At 35.5% G+C, this 20,064-nt stretch overlaps 1 pseudogene; it reads left to right on the plus strand.

Moving 5' to 3' along the window:
• The first annotated feature begins 682 nt into the window (after positions 1–682).
• The window catches only part of LOC131875308 (clathrin heavy chain 2-like), a 78,090-nt pseudogene continuing 58,708 nt past the window's right edge, over positions 683–20,064 (plus strand).

The raw sequence follows: 20,064 nt of genomic DNA on the forward strand, positions 1-20,064 counted from the left end.
GTTTTTCCCATTTGGGTTTCCATATCAAAATCTCTTGTGTTATGGTGTTTGTGCTTCTGTGGGTGAATGCATTATTAGCTATTTGGTTTGCATGTGTGCTAACCCGTTTGTCTGCTAAACTGTTTTACCGGTTTACTGTTAGTCTTGCAAAGTGTTTAAGTGCAAAGATTTTGGCATACTAATTCACCCCCCCCTCTTAGTATTCATCAACACTGATGGTAGGGAGAATGAATGAAAGTTTAGAAGAGACTTCGGATCAATGAGACATATTCTTTGTTGAAAAGGAGAAACAGGAAGAACTCAAAATACCCAAGACTATCGGAGTATATCAAAAGGACTGGGTAAGGGGAAAGGCAAGGAAGGTGGACCTCCAAACCTTAAGATAACTAACAAATTACCCCCACCTCCTTCTGATACTCCACCGGTAGAAATAGTTGACACACAACTGGCTACTGAGAGCATGGAGACTCCTCTAGAGGATACAAATCCCGAGTCTGAAGTTTGGCATACCATGAATATTGATACACAAGAGGTGAATATTGTGGTAGATAAAGAAACCACTGAAGATAAGAAGAAAGATGTGACTACTGAGTCACCGACTACAAATGTGGAAATCAATGTTAGCACAGAGATAGATAAACCGATAGAGGACTCTACTAAGAAACAATCAGAGAAACTAGAAATGAATAGTGTAGAGGCAAATACACACAAATTAGAAGCACATTTAGAGGCCACATCTGAGAAACCGGTAGTTGAGAGATCAAATAAAGCATCTGAGGCATTGGAACAAAAACACGTTGATGTAAAAGTTCAAACAAAGACAATTCCACTAGCAAAAACTAAAAATCATAAACCTTTGCTGATAGAAATGCATACTCAAATAGATCCTCCTAAGAAAGAGGAAAGCAAGGTTATCACTATAGCCGATAGCATGGAAATTGTAAAAATAGTTGGACAGACATCTAGTACTTCTATAGTAGAATTTCGGCCTACAAATGTTACAGAGGTCTTATTGGACTCAATAAAGAAAATCACAGTGTAGTGTACAAGCTTATAAAGATATTGATGATACAATCCCCATTCTTAAATTGATAGCACCCAAGTGCATTGTGGATAATAAAGATTCTTTAGGTCAACTAGACACTTTGTCTAAATACATCACTGACAACATTTTGACAATTGATCAAATAAACGAGGACATGGTTAAGGAGAAAATGAATAAAGAGAAAGAGAAATTCTTTGATGAAACAATAAAGAAGTGCATGGGACACATTGGCACACTTTTCCGGCACTAAACAAAACAATAATGGAGTTTAAGGAACTCTATAGAGATACATGCAAGACAAATGTTCTGACAATAGATATAGACAAGAAAATAAGTAAGGTACAAAAGGATATTGACAATATAGCTGATAACCTCATCAGTTCATCTGAACCATTATCAGTTACAGAGCAGAAGATACACAGTATTGAAGAAAAACTTGAGAAATTTGAAAATGAGAAAGACAAAATAAAAGGGAAGGCAAAAGAGCTTAAATGCAAACTCAACCCCAAATTGGAGTACCTCATCTCTTTGAGTAAAGAGATCTCTGAGGCACTTGCTCAAGGACTGAAGACACCGGAGGAACAAAAGAATCACCTCACCAGTACTATTTAGAGGATAGAGGCTGCACTGAAAGATAGTGAAAAGTTCACTGAGAGTCTAAATTTGGTATTAGCAGATCTCTTTCATATTGTAACCCATAGGATACAAGGATCCAGGTAGGAAACACACTCCACTGATAGCAAATGACAACCTTTGTCATTGATGTCAAAGGGGGAGTAGTGAGATGAGAAAAATGATCAGAATAGGACATCATCAGCTCAGGGGGAGCATGAATTTTTGACAACACAGTTTTGGTAAGAATTTCTTTTTGGACATCATTTTTTCAACACGTTTTGATTTTTCTCGTGAGTGTTGCCATCAATGCCAAAGGGAGAGATTGTTGGCAAATGAACACTCCAATGAGAAATTATAGGTGATTGAAGGTATTGTCATTGATGGCAACCTTACAATCATGTGATACCAATAGGGAGACACAGGCACCAGCACCGGCAGATTCTACACCGGCATACAGATCATCAGCACCAAAAAGATTGATCACCGGCACCATGGCCGACAGGAATTTTGTTTAAATGTATTTTGTATTTAATTATTAAATCTTTTGTAAGCCGACTTGGAAAATTGTAATATGACTCATATATGTATGAGATCATTGTAGATCATTTAAGATAAGAAAAAAAGTGAAGTATGAAAAGAAGGTAGCAGACCTAATTCATGAATTATTGGGATAAGGGTTTATGTATATTGCAGAGCTTAAACCGATCTAGCATAGCAGATGTTGATCTAAAGCAGTACAAGACATTAGATTAGTATAATCCATTTTGTAAGTCAGTGTGACTTCTTTGTAATTGAGCAGTGAGCTCTAATCACTTGGCCTTCCTACATGTGCATGCCGCTATTGTAAGCAGTAATATTCTCTTATTGGCCAGTAAGTGAATATTGTGGGTCACAAATCCCACCGAGGTTTTTCCCACACCGGGTTTCCTCATTAAAATATTGTGTTATGGTGTGTCTCTTATGTTGTGGGTGCTATTCTTACTTACTGCATGATTTTTGGTTTACCGGTACATAGTTTTGATATGCTTTTCATGTTATAAGATAAGAAAATTATTATACCGGTCAGATACTGATTCACCCCCCCTCTCAGTATCTTTGGGAATCCTAACATAGCTTTCCAGTGAATCATAGACGACTTAGATAAGATGATAAAATAATGTAATCATAGTTTCCATCAATGACAACACAAACTGATAATAAATCAAGTCATCAAACAATATCTCAACTATATCATGACCAATAGTCCTTATACCGATTCATCAATATCGTCATCAGTTATGCCAATATGCTAGCAATTCCTTCATCACATCTAGCATAAAACTTTCCTGTATTCTCATCTCTTTTGACATAACATTTTCTCTTGAAAATTCTGAAGTATCTAATTGTAGGAACATGACCAAACCATAGCTTATAAGAGTCTTATGAGAATCACCTTTTATATGCACTCGGTTGAATGTGTTAGGTCCCGGATACAACTGAGAAGGGGGGAACCAAAAACTTATTAACCAACTTAATGCTTAATACTGGTAAACCAGTTAAGTATGCCAGTAGATAGTGTTAACAATAAATTGCTATACCGATAGTAATTAATGCATGAAACATAAACATAAAGTCATCCACAACACATGACACCAATGTACGTGGAAACCCTGTAAGGGGAGAAACCACGGTGGGAAACCTTACCCACAATCAGATGATACTACTACAGATAGTAAGTGTACAAAGAGGGGTCTGCACATGCAGAAAGGCCAATAGCCTAGAGATCACTGCTCAATCACAAATGGGAGTCACACTGACTACTATTGGATGGATAAATCCAATAAGAATGTACTGCACAAAATCACATCTTCATATGCTGGATTCAGTACCGGTGTAATGCTGATATGCTTCTACAAAAACCTAACTTCTCCTTCAAATGATGTCTTCATGTATGCCTTTGCTTGATCTCGCATATACCTTCACTTAAATCTTTTTCGCATTCCACACTTGATCTTACAAATAAGATCTTACATTTATACCATACCCTAAGACCAATTTTAGTAGGTCGGCTCTACAAGATATTACAATAAAAACATTTTACAAATAATATAATATCCGATGCAATAACTGATTAAACATGCTGACTTTAATGCATTTACAACAATAATAAATCATCTCCATAGTGTGCCATGCTGATCTAGAAAAGATAAACCTGCCGGTGTAACCCTAGATAACCTGGACCTATTTGCCTGTAAAAGCAAATATACAAATATGAATATACCAATGATTATTTCTTCAAAATAAAGTGTCCACATGATGTCTTCGATATTACCAAGTGTCTTCCATGTCATTCCAGGTACTGGTGAACATTATATCCTGTCAGTTAACCATATACCAGTAATTGTTGCACAAATTACTGCTTGTCGGTGAATGTTGCTGGATCTCCAAAGTAGGTGTATTCAGTAGGTATTGACATCAATGACAAAACCATACCAAAATACCAACAATCTCCCCCTTTGGCATTGATGGCAACACAAGATGGAAAAACCATCAAAGTGCCAAAATAGAAATGCCAAATACAAAAACCAACAATCTTCGTTTCTCCCCCTAGGAAAAACAATACCAATTTCTCATACCAATTTTCTTTAAATGTGTTTTTCAAAATCTCTCCCTTAAAATCTCTTTTTCTTACCACAAAGATAATGTGTTTTTCCATGGATATCTCTCCCCCTTTGACATCAAATGGCAAAGTCACAAAAGGTCAAGTTCATACAAAATACCAACCAATTCAATATACCAACTACTCCCCTTGAGAAGTAGCTTCCTCATCAAATACTAGGATAAAAGATTTGTCCATTTAATTATGTCGGTTGATGACAATCATCAACTGTCTAAGTCTCTATTAGTGGTGGTATGACTCCAAGCTAATCTCTGAGATACTCAAAAGTCTCCTTAGGCAAAGGTTTTGTGAAAATATCTGCAAGTTGTTCTTTAGTATTCACATAAACCAGTTTTATCTCTTTTTCTTCAACTTTGTCCCTTAGAAAATTCAGTTTGATAGAAACATGTTTTGTTTTAGAATGTAATACCGGATTTTTAGATATATCAATTTCTATAGTGTTATCACAGTATATAGTAATAGGTTCCTTGCATTTTACCTTTATGTCTTTCAACATTTTCTTAAGCCAAAGTACCTGTGTAGAGTTTGTTGCTGCTGCAACATATTTTGATTCTGCTGTTGATAAAGATGTACAACTCTATTTCTTACTCAACCAAGAAACTAATCTCTTTCCAAGAAAGAATGCTCCTCCAGTGGTACTTTTTCTATCATCCACATCTCCTGCCCAATTTGCATCTGTATATGCACATAGATCAAAATTTTCATCTTTAGGATACCATAATCCAAGATTTTTTGTGCCTTGTAAGTACCAGAAAATCCTTTTCACTATTGATTCATGATTTTCCCTAGGATTACTCTGAAATCTAGAAACTATACATACTACATTCATAATATCAGGTCTAGTTTGTGTCAAATACAGTAAACCTCCTATCATAGATTTGTATCTAGTTGGATTAACAGGTGTAGATTCATCCCTTTGAGATAATTTGTCATTTGTAGTCATAGGTGTGCTTACCAGTTTACAGTTCTCCATCCGAAATTTCTTTAGTAGTTCTTTCAAGTACTTAGATTGACTCAAAAATATACCTTTATCAGTCTGTAAAATCTGTAATCCTAAAAAGAATTTTATTTCTCCAATCATAGACATTTCAAATTCTTGTTGCATTTCAAGAGAAAATTCTTTACATAATCCATCTTCTCCTCCAAAGATTATATCATCAACAAATACTTCAATAATCAAGATGTCATCATTAGTTACTTTGTAATATAAATTGCTATCTGCATTTCCTTTAGTAAAACCAATCTTTAAAAGATACTTATCCAATCTTGCATACCAAGCTCTTAGGGCTTGTTTTAATCCATATAGAGCTTTTCTTCACTTGTAAACCATATCATTGTCATCTGTCAAAGAAAATCCACCAGGTTGTTCAATATAAACTTCCTCTTCAAGATCTCCATTAAAAAATGCACATTTAATATCCATTTGATAAACTTTGTAATCCTTGTGAGCTGCAAAGGCCAAGAATAATCTAACTGCCTCAATTCTGGCTACCGGTGCAAAGGTTTCATTGTAATCAACTCCTTCTTTCTGAGAATATCCCTTACACACTAGTCTTTCTTTATTTCTAACAACCTTACCATCTTCATTAAGTTTGTTTCTAAATACCCATTTGGTTCCAATTACATTTTTATCTTTAGGCCGGGGAACTAATGTCCAAGTATTATTTTTCTCAATTTGTCCTAATTCTTCTTCCATAGGTTTACTCCAAAATTTATCTTCACATGCCTCATTGATAGATAATGGTTCAATTTGAGAAATAAGACATACCTCTTCATTTGCCAATCTTCCTCTTGTCATAACTCCTTTAAATTTGTTTCCAATTATCTGATCTTCAAAATGATTCAGTCTTACATATCGGGGTGTCTTAGTTTGTTGTTGTTCTTCAATTACTATGGAATCCTTTGATGATACCGGGGTAACTGGATCTTCATTCTGTACTAGTGGGTTCAGTGTAGGTTCATTTGTCACAATTTCTGTTTCCAGTTTAGAGTCTATATACCTTGAAGTTCCTCTGAATTGTTCATCAATCTTTACATTTGTACTCTCAACAATTTTATGCAATCTTTTATTAAAACATCTATATGCCTTGCTCTTAGATGAATAACCAAGAAATATTCCTTCATCACTTCTAGGATCAAATTTGCCAATATACTCATCTCTTCTAATATAACATTTAATTCCAAAAATTCTAAAATACTTAAGAGTAGGAATATTACCAAACCATAGTTCATGAGGGGTCTTACCGGTTTCACCTTTGATGTGAACTTTGTTGAATGTATAGACAATAGTGCTTACTGCCTCTCTCTAGTACACATGTGGTTGATTTGCTTCTAATAACATACTTCTTGCTGCATCCAAGATAGTTATGCTTTTCCTTTCAACAACTCCATTCTGCTGTGGTGTCCGAGGTGCTGATAACTGTCTTTTGATTGCATTCACTTTGTAGAATGTATTAAAATCTTTAGATGTTAATTCTCCTCCTTGATCTGATCTTAAACATTTGATTTTCTTACTGGTTTCATTTTCAACCATTGCTTTGAATAGTTTGAACTTCCCAAGTGCTTCTTATTTTTCTCTGAGAAAAGTAACCCAACACATTCTAGAATAATCATCAATAATTAGCATGAAATATCTATCACCTTGTAAGCTTTTAGTTCTAGTTGGACCACATAAATCAGTGTGAATTAAATCAAGAGCATTATTGGATTTTTCTGGAATACTTTTGAAACTAGCTCTAACTTGTTTTCCAAATTGACATTCCTTGCAAATTCTATTCTGATGTTTCACAATTTTAGGTAGATCTCTAACTGCCTTAGAAGTACTGATTTTTACCATGCAATCAAAATTTACATGACATAGTCTTTTATGCCATAACCAACTTTCATCTATATGTGCAATTAAGAATGCCTTTTCACTGTTATTCAAATGAAAGATATTACCTCTAGTCTGATTACCGGTTGCAATTTCCAAACCAGTTCTATTCATGATTTTGCATTTTCCATTTTTAAATTGTAACTGAAAACCCTTCTCAACTAATTTACTAGCACTTAGAAGATTATGTTTTAATCCTTCAAAATAGTAGACATTGTCAGTGTTATGTTTACCATCAAGAGATATTCAACCCTTACCTTTGATTGAATAGGCTTTGTCATCTCCAAATCTTACTAAACCTCCATTGTATTCTTGAAAGTTCAAGAATTTACCTTTGTCTCCTGTCATGTGATGTGAGCATCCTGAGTGAATAATCCATTCATCCTTTGATTCAACTTTAGCTACTAGGGCTTGTTCTACTGGTTGAGCAATAGGTGTCAGTTGATCTTCTATTATAGCAACAAAAACCCATCCATTGTCTGCTGGATCCTCATTAGAATCATCAGTCACACCTTCATCCGCAATGTAACAAGATTTATCTTTGTTCTTCTTAAATCTGTATCTCTGATATTCAGGATTAGGCTTGTATGTTCTTCTAGCTTCTTCTCTTAGTCTAGCATGTCTATCAGGGCATCTTGAAGCCATATGACCAATCTTATTGCAGTTAAAACATTTAAAGGTTGTTTTACCTTCATACTTACTTCCAATTGGACCTTTTGGCATTTTCCTTGCAAATAGTGCTTCAATTTCTTCAAGCTCTTCATTCTCCTTTCTGGTTTCTTCAAGTTCTCTTGCATAAAAGGCTCTCTTGTCTGATTTGTCAAATGATGGAGCAAATGATATTGATGCTTTAAAGGCCAAATCAGTCTTTATAGTAGCAACATGACCAAATTCCTTAATTTCAAAAGCTGAAAGTTTTCCAATCAATGTATCCCTAGTTACTGATGTATTAGGCATTGTTCTCAACTCATTTATAGCAGTAACCTTCATTTTATATGTCGGTGGCAAACCTCTTAAGATTTTTGAAACAATTTCATCCTCACTCAAGGTTCCTCCACAACATTTGATACCTAAAACAATTTCATTTACTCTTTCCATAAAAGCAGAAATCCTTTCATCTTCTTCCATTTTTAGATGTTCATACCTGACTCGGAAGCTTTCAAGTTTTGCAATTTTGACTGTGGAATCTCCTTCATTCAGTGTTTCCAAATGATCCCAAATAGCTTTAGCAGTAGACCTATCAGATAATCCCATGATTTGTTGATCTGATAATGCGCTCAAGAGTGCTTCTCTTGCTTTGCAATCATTTTCTTCATCTTTGGCTAAGGTAGTTGGAGCAGTTTGACCAACTACAACAGTAGTATAACCATTCTTAGTAACTTCCCAGATGTCTTTACCGATGCAATTTAGATGTGTCTCTTATTCTGATCTTCCATATCCCATAGTTGGTTCCATCAAGTTTAGGACTGTCCTTCCTGAAATAATTAGTAGTCATTAGATCTCCTCAAGTTGTTAAACTTCTACAAAAGAGGACTAAGCTTTGATACCAATTGTTAGGTCCCAGATACAACTGAGAGCGGGGGGGTGAATCAGTTGTATAATAAATTCAAACCAGAAACTTATTAACCAACTTAATGCTTAATACCGGTAAACTATTTAAGTATGTCGGTAGACAGTGTTAACAGTAAATTGCTATACCGGTAATATTTAATGCATGAAACATAAACATAAACTCATCCACAACACATTACACCAATATTTGTACATGGAAACCCTGTAAGGGAAAAAACCATGATGGGAAACCTTACCCACAATCAGATGATACTACTACAGGTAGTAAGTGTACAAAGAGGGGTCTGCACATGCAGAAAGGCCAATAGCCTAGAGCTCATTGCTCAATCACAAATGGGAGTCACACTGACTATAGTTGGATGGTTAAATCCAATAAGAATGTACTGCACAAAATCACATCTTCATATGCTGGATTCAGTACTAGTGTAATGCTGATATGCTTCTACAAAAACCTAACTTCTCCTTCAAATGATGTCTTCGTGTATGCCTTTCCTTGATCTCACATATACCTTCACTTAAATCTTTTTCGCATTCCACACTTGATCTTACAAATAAGATCTTACATTTATACCATACCCTAAGACCAATTTTAGTAGGTCGACTCTACAAGATATTACAATAAAAACATTTTACAAATAATATAATATCCGATGCAATAACTGATTAAACATGCTGTCTTTAATGCATTTACAACAATAATAAATCATCTCCATAGTGTGCCATGCTAATCTAGAAAAGATAAACCTGCCAGTGTAACCCTAGATAACCTGGACCTATTTGCCGGTAAAAGCAAATATACAAATATGAATATACCAATGATTATTTCTTCAAAATAAAGTGTCCACATGATGTCTTCGATATTACCAAGTGTCTTCCATGTCATTCCAGGTACCGGTGAACATTATATCTTGTCGGTTAACCATATACTAGTAACTGTTGCACAAATTACTGCTTCCCGGTGAATGTTGCTGGATCTCCAAAGTAGGTGTATTCAGTAGGTGTTAACATCAATGACAAAACCATACCAAAATACCAATAGAATGTGTATACAATAGTCCTAATAGTTTCTCTCCAAAAGGTCTGTGGAATATTTCCTTCAAACAACATAGTCCTAGCTACATCCAAAATAGCTCTATTCTTTCTTTCAATAACTCCATTCTACTAAGAGTTTCTAGGAGCAGAGAATTGTCTTCTAATTCTATGCTTATCACAAAATGAATCAAACTCACCAGATCTAAATTCTCCTCCTCGGTCAGATCTCGGAGATTTCAACTTCAATCCCATCTCCCTTATAAAGGTAACCCACATCATTCTAGAATAATCATAAATCAACAACATGAAATACCTGTCACCCTGTATGCTTCTTGCTCTTTTAGGACCACAAAAATTAGTATGCACAAGATCTAGCAATTCATTAGATGTATACAACTTAATTTTGAATGAAATTCTTGTTTTCTTTTCCAATTGACATTCTTTACATATTGGATTAAAAGGTTTCACAATCTTAGGTAAATCTCTAATAGTTATAGTAGAACTTATCCTTATCATACAATCAAAATTAACATGACACATCCTTCTATGTCACAACCAACTTTCATCTATCTGAGAAATCAAACTACTTTTCTCACTAGCATTCAAATCAAATATATTACCTTTAGTATTAGTTCCTTCAATGCAATCTCTATACTAGAGGCATTCAGAATCTTGCATTTACCATTATTGAATTGAAAAACGTATCCATTATTAACCATATGGCCAACATTCAAAAGATTATGCTTCAAACCTTCAACATATAAGACATAATTAGTATTATGCTTACCATCAAGAGAAATAGCACCTCTACCACAAATTACACAAGCTTTATCATCTCCAAATCTCACTATACCACCATCATACCTCTCCATATTCAAATTTTTTTGGTATCACCTGCAATATGATGTGAACTACTATCAATTACCCATTCATCTTTCTTTTCAATCTCAGAAGCCAAAGCTTTCTCCTCAATAATGCAACTTGTAGAATTCACTAATACTGAATTATCTTCCTTGATAGCAATAAATAAAATTCATCTTCTGAATTCCCATTCTCAAACTCTTCATTTGTCACACCTTCATCGACGACATAATAAAACTTTTTCTTATATCTGAACTTTCGGTTAGGCTTATAGGGCTTATCATATCTTTCGTGCTTCTCATATCTATCATGCTTATCAAATTTTCCATTCCTATCATACTTAGACATTCTTTCAGGACATCTAGAAGCAAAATGTCCTATCTTATTATAAGAGAAAAATTTCAAAGGTAACTTCCCATCATACTAACCCACTCCTTCAGGCAATCTTTGAGAAATAAGTGCTTCAAGCTCATCCAATTATTTTTCTTGTTCTTCAATCTCTCTCACTTTTCTCTCATATCTGGAAACCCTAGATGAACTTTCTCCTAGATCATACTTCTGCTTCCTGGATATAGAGGCTTTAAATGTAGTCAAATATTTACCATGTGATTCTCCAAATTCACTCAACTCAAATGCAACAAGCTTACCAACGAGCTGTAAAGTGGAAAATTGGATCCTAGTGACTCCCCACCTAGGAGAGAGAAAGGAAGCCATGAGGATGATTTTCACTTGGAAAGAACTTTACATTCAAAAGAGGGCTTGAATCCACTAGATCCAAATCCAAGGGAAACAAGGATATGAATTTTGAGTGGATTGCAAGTGGTTGAAATGTGATTTACCTTCTTTTGTAAATGAGAAATTTGACTTGTTGACAATGTGAAAAAGCGAGAGGAAATGAGTGAAACAAGGAGCTACCAGTTTGGGATTGCACTGTAACTTCAAATCCTAGCTAATTAGATTGATATGGATCTGCCCTTCAAATTTGGAGAAAATTCGTTGGGATCATGGCTGGAACATACATGGTCTACCACAAAATCCGTGAAATGAAAATGGTTCTTTCGTCTCTACAAATGAAGCCCAAACCTACAAATATAGTTGTGCACCTGCAACCTACATATAGAAAAGAGAAGAAATGGGGGTTGTGGATAGGGGTTTGCCTCAGTCAAACCCTTGTTGAGGAATCAACCTAGAAAGAAAGTAATTGCAAATGCTTGAATGTAAACAATGGAGATGTATAGCTTGTAGATCTACAACTTGTTGATGATGATTGATTTGTTCCTTGAATGTAACCACAAATTTTGTATGAAATGGCATGTAACATGATAAAACCCTAACACACACACATGCTTGTAAATGAATGTTGTAATGTTTCTCCAATGGATGAATGAATAAAACTTGAATGTTTGAATGCTTGATGATGACCTTTAAATCTTGTATCTTCTCCTTATGCTCTCTATCTATATTTTTGTTGTTCGTCCGTCTATCATCCATCCTTAAATGAGGGTATTGAATTCCCTTTTATACATCCCTCAAGGATTAACTTTCAACCAGTGAAGGCCGACCCTAAGGGGTGAGGACAGGGGCACCACGCCCCTGTCCTGCCCTATATTTGGGCCCGGACAAGTCTAGAGCAGACACAAGACATAAAGGAGGAAGAGAAAAGGGTGGAAATGCAAAAATAGGTCCCGATTAAGGAAGGAGATGTCATCGCCAAGGTGAGGACCCCAAATATGGTTAAAATTGTAGGGGTCACAATTTTATGACACTACACTAGCATGTCTCTTGTCACTGTGGTCACAGTTTGGATCTCATCAATAGCGACAAATTTAGATTTGTAAGTAGGAGGCAAATATCTCAACACTTTATCAACAATCTCATCTTCTTTAAGAGTTCCACCGACACATCTGATGTTCATGACAAGTTAATTCACTTTAGCCATAAAGGATGATATGTTGTCATCTTCTGCCATCTTCAACATCTCATACTTTCCTTTCAAACTGAGTAGTTTAGCAACTTTGACATGTTTGTCTCCTTCATACAAGGTTTCTAACTTTTCCCAAATCTCATGTGCAGTCTGCAATCCCATCACATTAGTCATCTCTAAATTAGTAGGGCACTCAACAATGGTTCTTTAGCTCTTATGTTATGTTCAGAATCCTTCATCTCACTTGCAGTAACCGGTCCATTCTGTGGAACAATGTAGGTATTATTTGTAATCTTCCAACAATCATCTCCAAGGCACTTCAAATGAAAACATAGGTTGCAACCCCAGATCTCCTCAAGCAGTCAAGCTTCTTTCGAAGGATCTAGCTCTGATACCAATTGTTGGGAACACCAATGGAGGAAAGCTGAGAGAAGGGGGGGTAAATAATTTTTCACCGAATTAAATAAATTAAGGACAATTTCAGATTTGATCAACAGCAACAAGGAAAAAGATAAAAAAAGTAAAAACAACACACATAACACTAAGATTTTGATGTGGAAAACTCGGTTAAGGCAAAAATCATGATGGGAACCTACCCACAATAAGATGATACTCTGCAGTAGTATGTGTAAATATTACAACGGAGAATGCACATGCATTCAAGCACACTGCCTAGAGCGCACTACTCAAAATATAATAACTTGAAAGGCTACAACCCTCAAGGAAGGTTCACTACCTTACAAGGACTTTCAGACAAAAATACGGTTTACATGAACTGAAAGAATAGCATCTCCAAATGCCTAATGATAGTTTTAGTTAAGCATATTTTTCTGCTCTGCAAGAATTCCTACTCAACACTTCACACCAAAAGATGAATTCACTTATTAGCACATACACCACTCTCTGATAATGCCAACACAAAATCTAACAACCACCAGTCTTTAAATTAGATGAATATAACACCTATTTATACAAATCATCAACCTTAACTACAAGGTCGGCTGAACCCTCAAGACCTAATTACAAAATTACATCACACGATACATAAATCAACCACTGGACCAATACAATGCCATGATGACATAGCATGAACCTAAATCAAATCCTCGAACATGCAACACCACCAAAAATCTCACCTAGATCATCACCAACATGCTACACCACTAAAAATGTCGCATAACACAAACATTAACACCAGACACATAATATCCTCAATAACACGTACAATGATCAATGCAAACTAGCAAAACAAATAGGACATGATTAGGAAACACCAACAAGAACATTAGAACCATCCGCAATAGTTGCACCAACACCACTTATTCAAATCTCCATCGATCAACATGTTGATACTCAATAACACTCAAATAGCAACAACTGGGACTAGAAAGATAACTTTCGGAGCATGAAATCACAAACCATCTTAATTGTAGATACATATGAACATCCCAAGCACTCTCCTAAATCTTCAACTCAATAGGTAATCATTCTAAAGAATAATGAATTAAATACCAGAACACTGCAACATTGAACACTGAAAAACCAGTCCTCATACTGGAATCCATAACCCAATCAAATCACCACACAACATCATGAAACCAACACTAAACAAGTATCTCTAGTTGATTCAATATATCAAATAGATAAACCAAATAGATCAAATTTTTGCAATCACCAAAACACAAGAATATGTTGACATCAATGACAACAAAATATCCTAGCAGCATCAATATCCAACAGTCATATGGTGTCGTAAGGGTTCATATGGAGTCATAAGGGGTCATATGGTATTCTAAGGGATCACATGGTGTTTTTAGGTGTCATATTGGGTCTTAAGGTGCAACACATGTGTTAGAATAACATATGACCCCTTAGGATGTACCATATAGACATTGTTCTAGTGAAGATTGATCGATGAGAGATATTTAGGAGTTGTCATTGATGGAAAATCTATTCAGAAAATCATATCCAATGCATGTAGATTTGATTTAATGGAAATTACATTATTCATTAGGCATAAGTCTGGAAGGTAGAATACAGTATCTGACAGAGTATGAAGTATAGTGTGTAGATCTTGATTTTGGTTACATAACTTTGGTTGTGGTAATAGAGGCAAATGATTCAAGGTTTGAGGAAGCTTATTTTGTAATCCTAATATTCGGTGTTGATTCTTGAGAAAGATTGAAGGTCCGGTAATCGGTAATTCAGGAAGAACAAAGCTATTTTGGTGTAACATGTCATCCAGAATCTTTGGGATGATTTTGGTGATTGGTTTTGAGTTCGAGGAGATTGGGCCGACATGTTTGAATCTTTTTATCATCTTTTTTAAGTCCACATATAGATTTGTGGACCAGTTGAGCCAACTTGTTTGTTACACATTTCATGTTGCGTGTTATCCAATTTTTGGAAGCCAACATTGGAATTGATTTGTTTTCTTGATGAGGATATATAAGACCAATACATTTGAGCATTTTGATGTGTGAGATGAGTGTGAGAAGACTGTATGAGTGAATGCATGTAATTTTGTGAATGTGATTGAAGGTTTTAGTGCTCTAGTATATGACAGAGCAACAAAACATAGTAGAGAGACAAAACAATGGTAGAAGAACTTTTGAGATTAACCGGAACTGCTATCTGGCATTATCAAATGCTATTATTTAATTTAGACACTATTATAATTATTTGTAATCATTTGTAGGACAGTGAGTCCTTCGGGTTGTAACCCTCTTTTGTATTTGAGCAGTGAGCTTTAGGCAGTGTGCCTGAATGCAAGTGCATTCCCCTTTTTGTAATATTATCATACTCCTTATTAAAGTATAATAATATTGTGGGTTCAAATCCCATCATGGTTTTTGCCTTTCTAGGTTTCCACATAAAAATTATGGTGTTATGGTTTTGTGGTTAATTAATTTATGTTTATGCAATTTACTTTCATTCTTATGCATCTGATGGTTTAAGAATCAGTTTAATAAATTTGTGAATAAAAGAAAATTGATTCACAACCCCCTCTCAGTGTTCATTGATTCCAACAATTGGCATCAGAGCTTAGTTCCTTGAAAGAAGCCTAACAGCTTGAGAAAGATCCAGAAGATTGAATCAATGGAATCCGGTTTGCGAAAGCAACTTACTGTGGCACTTGAAGATCTTGATGCACTAATGAAAGAAAAAAGTAGCTTGAGGAGAAGTTTGGATGCTTTTTAAAATTAAATTGAATGTCTGAAAGAACAAGTGAACACTGTTGGGATCCAAGAACACTGAGAGGGGAGGGGGGGGTGAGTCAGTGTTCTGCTGGTAAGATATGATTTTGATTTTACCCTTTTATAACATACACATATAAACTGGTAAATGAAGAAACATATAACTTGAAGCAAATAAACCATCCACATAAATTAACACCATAACACACAAAATTTATATTTGGAAAACCTCAAAGAGGAAAAACCATGGTGGGATTTGTGACCTACAATATTAGTTATGAAAGGATATTACATAAAATGGGGGCCTGCACATGCAGGAAGGCACACTGCTCATCACAAAAGAGTCTCACTGACTACAAGCTTCTACTAAAATGAAACAATAATAATAAACTAACAAAATGCATCTGCTATTCCAAAAAAAGTTTGAGTTATAGTTCTGCTTTGTACTAGTTCATAAACCCTGAACACTTCTACCGGTATCTCTTCTCCTCCAAGAATGCTTTCCAAACTATCTACAAATTATTTCATGATATAAAATTTGTATACAAATGAACTATATACATATACTTCACAGTATATAGTTCTTCTATTATTCTCCTATGTCACTCAATTCAAAATGACCTAGCAAACTGACCTATATACCCTTACAAACAATAAGCCTTATGTTGGCTTACAATCTATTACAAAAGATATACGATGTCGGCTTTATACAATCATTACAAAATAATTTTTACAAATAAAACTTCCTTCAAGTCCAAGCCTGATGTCGGCTTCACTAAAGTGCTGGATGTCGGTGCTGGTGTCCGTGTAACCCTAGATACTCCAATGTCGGTGTAAGATGGTGTACGCTTCCTTATGAATCTTGTTGCCAAGTAACCATGTTTCCATGTTGCCATCAATGACAACATATGAATCCAATGAGTGTCAATTGCCAACAATCTCCCCCTTTGGCATTGATGGCAACACTAGCTCATGTGAAAAATGCATTCCCTATTGGTTCAACCTGAAGTATGCTCCCCCTAAGCAATGCACTCCTTCCTGATATCCTTCCCATATTTTTGTCTGATATTTTTTCACATTATATACACTCCCCCTTTAGCATCAATGCCGAAAACTGGTGAAAGAAGTGAAAGAATGAATAAATACATATTTCTTTATCGGAGCTTGACCAGTTTCAAAATTTCCAGGTAAGCTTTGTCTAGAAACTGTAAGTATGTATCCCAACCAGTTCTGAAGGTTTCAAATAGGTATACAAGTCCACTTAGTAAGTGTGCAAATGTTTCCTTCTCTTTGAATTTTTCTAGTGTGGGCTTAGCAATCATATCTATACATTCCCTTTTATGTACACAAAGTGAATCCAATCTAGGACTCACCAATCCTCTAAGATTCCTTGCTCTTCAAATGGTGTTGTCTCTTTCCTTTTCAAAATAAAAAAATTGGTTCTCTAAAGACAAAATTTGTCCATCAACAGATGTTGTTAGTGAGGTTAATCCATCAAAAGAATTTGTAATATTTGCAACCTTATCATGTAACTCCTTTAATTTGCTATCTACATTTGTTGTAAGAGTTTCTATGTTACAATAGACCCTGTAGATTTGTACACTGTTTCAAACAATTCTCAATAAGAATCAATTTTCCTTCAATTTTCTTCTTCTCTGTTTCAATAATTTGATCAAAAGAGGCTCTTTTAGCCACAATAAATCTCTCAAGTGCCTGCTTGTCTGAAATTTGCTGCAAAGATTGAAAGTTGTTAGATATATGCTTAGTTAATGCCTTAAGCTTTTTGGAAGGGCTTGCTTCATTTTCAATCTTACAATTAGGAATTAGTCTATGCAAAACTATGATTGAGTGATCTATTATTCCAATAATTGTCGATCCCTCCTTTATTAGTTTCTGAGTAGCGATCATCATTAAGTCAGTGGGACTCATCTTAGTGATTGATTTATTCTCAACTTGAGAAGTGTCAATTGCCAAAACCTTTGTCGGGGAATCAATATTACCTGTCGGTATAGTCTTAGTTCCCTTTGCCTTATCCTCCTTAGCACCAGTGGCTTTGCCACTTGGTGCAATATTTATTATTGTTGGTGGAGTATTATCCATAATATTGTTAGTACCCTGTACATTGCCTTGTTCAAAAGTTGTATCTGCCGGTATTGACTGTACACTCTCCTTTACTACAGGTGGTGTCTATATACTTATAGTTACTACCGGTTTATTCAGAATTGGAGCTGAACTATCCAAAATACCTTTCCCTTTAGATCTGTCTGAGATGGTGGAAGTTGTTGCTTTTATAAATTCTTCTTGGGAGGTGAGAAAATCAGGATTCTTTTGGAATAATTTGCTCCAACCATCTTTGGTCTCATTTACTACCTCAATTACCCTGCCCATCATTAGGCTTATTTGCTAGGGTTTTCTACTAAATTTTTTTATGTTAGCAACATCTATGCATCTTTTCATTTCCTCATTGTTTATTGATCCACACATACCCAAAAGTTCTACTTCCTTAATTTCTCTATCCCTCTTGACTACATCAAGTCTTCTAGCATCTAATTTATTGTATAGTGATAGAGAAATTTCCTTCAAAATTTCTACTAAGGCTTTCTTATATATATCTATATGTAAAAAAATTGCCTCTTCAATCTCATTCTACTCATCATCCTCTAAATCTTCATAATAAATGGATACATTCTTCAAAATTCTATCCTTGGTTATTTCATCAATCAATTCAGCATAGGTCATTGTAGCCTTACTAGATTCAATATCATCATCATTCTTCTTCTTCTTCTTGTGGGTTATCAGAGTGGATATGACTGGTTTCCTTACCGGAGGTGGGGGTGCAGTAGGTTTTGTTACTTCTCTCACAACCTTCCTCCTTGGCTCCACCTTCTTCTCCTCTACTGGAGGCTGGTCAACTTTCTTTCTTTGTACCCTTCTGAATGCTAGAGGTTCATTATCCTCTGGATCAAAGTCAGAAGTGATAGAAGAAATGAAAGTTTTAGGCCTCTTTGCCTCAAGAGCACTAACTATTGTCGGTTCCTTTGCCAGTTTGGATTCAGAACCCAGTTGAGTGTTTATCTTATGAATTACATCCTGTATATATGCATACATCTTATCTATTTTCTTGTCTCTTCTTTTCTTGTCAAAGCCAATTTTGACTTCAAGAGCCTTTTCTTCAGTAGTACCAAAGTGTTTTGTTTTATCATCCAATGGAGCTTCAAAAATGCTATCATCCACTTCATATCCAAGCTCATTGATCCATATGATCCTAGGTTCTACTGCCTCCATAAGAGCTTCATCAGTTTTCACCATAAAATAGATATCAGTGGAGTACTTCTCCACAATGTGCTTTTATATTCTTTCCCTCTATCTCATGTTTTCCTGAAATGTTTTGAAATATCCCCAAAGCTTTTCATCCCTATCGGTACCAAGATGGGTGATTTCTTCCTTGATTTGCATACGTACCGGTATGTCATATGCCCAATTATTCTTCCCTAGACCGAGTAGATCATTCATGAAGTAAAGCATTAAACAAGCAATGAGATTTCTGAACCTAAAAGTTCCTTTCTTAACACTGTTAATCTTTCCAAGATTTATCATGAACTCACTTCTCATCCATTCACATAAATCACACTTCTCATTATTCTTTAACATCTGATAAGTAGCATGGATGCAGGAACTACCAACAGAGTTCAATTGACTTAATTGAGTTACCTTATAGCTGATTATAATGCTGACAAATTTCACATCTAAGTCCTTGATGGTGATGACCCTCATAGATCTTCCCTCATGGGTTGCACCTATGAGCTTCTCAACCGCAGTGGTGGAAATCTTCTTGCTAGGTTCTTGTCCGACTTTGGGTAAGCTGGTGACTACTTTAATTGCTTCCTTTGTGATCATGTAGGGCCTATCTAGCCAGATGAACTCATTGTGAACCCTACTCAGAACATATTTGATCACCTCATCTTTGAATTTTGGTATGTACAAAATACCAGTTAACCCTAGATCCTCGATGATCTTATATTCTGAATTGACTTTTCCAAAGTCTCCCAGTATCATAGATTGATACATGCCCTTAATCTCTTTTGTACCTAGATCCTCCAAGGTGCAGTGAATATATGACCTTACATCTTCAACATACATCACGCCGTCGGGAACCCTAGAGAATGCGCCTGTGGAGTCTTCTTTCTTAGCTATCTGGGGTACTTCCTTGAAAATGGGTCTCAACCTATCCTTAACTTTAACAATGGTGGGATTTACAATGAAAGTATGAGCAGATGATCCGGATGC

This window comes from Cryptomeria japonica, chromosome 4 (assembly GCF_030272615.1).
Source record: "Cryptomeria japonica chromosome 4, Sugi_1.0, whole genome shotgun sequence".
Lineage (NCBI taxonomy): Eukaryota > Viridiplantae > Streptophyta > Pinopsida > Cupressales > Cupressaceae > Cryptomeria > Cryptomeria japonica.